The sequence below is a fragment of the Penaeus monodon genome, chromosome 32 (genome assembly GCF_015228065.2).
Source record: "Penaeus monodon isolate SGIC_2016 chromosome 32, NSTDA_Pmon_1, whole genome shotgun sequence".
Classification (NCBI taxonomy): domain Eukaryota; kingdom Metazoa; phylum Arthropoda; class Malacostraca; order Decapoda; family Penaeidae; genus Penaeus; species Penaeus monodon.
In genome coordinates this window covers 7,220,461-7,220,738 of record NC_051417.1, presented here as the reverse complement: position 1 = coordinate 7,220,738, position 278 = coordinate 7,220,461, and positions in this window count along the sequence as shown.

Here is a 278-nt window from a genome sequence, read left to right as displayed (position 1 = left end):
CGTCTCCCAAATCGCCCGACCCTCAGATTTGCAATTCGAAATCAAACACACAAATCTGAATGCAAACACATGAGACCAGTAAATGCAACGCGGTCGGTCTCATCTCCATGGTAACGACTCATCGTGAATGAGTGAGTCGATAGGAGGTGAATGAAACCGTAAAGCCATGATTTAACATATCAAAGCGTCTCGAAATGAGGTTCTGTGTCTATCGTGTGGTCGTACGTTTGTGTGTGTGTGTGCGTAGGTGTGTAAGTGTAGGTGTGTAGGGTAGTTAT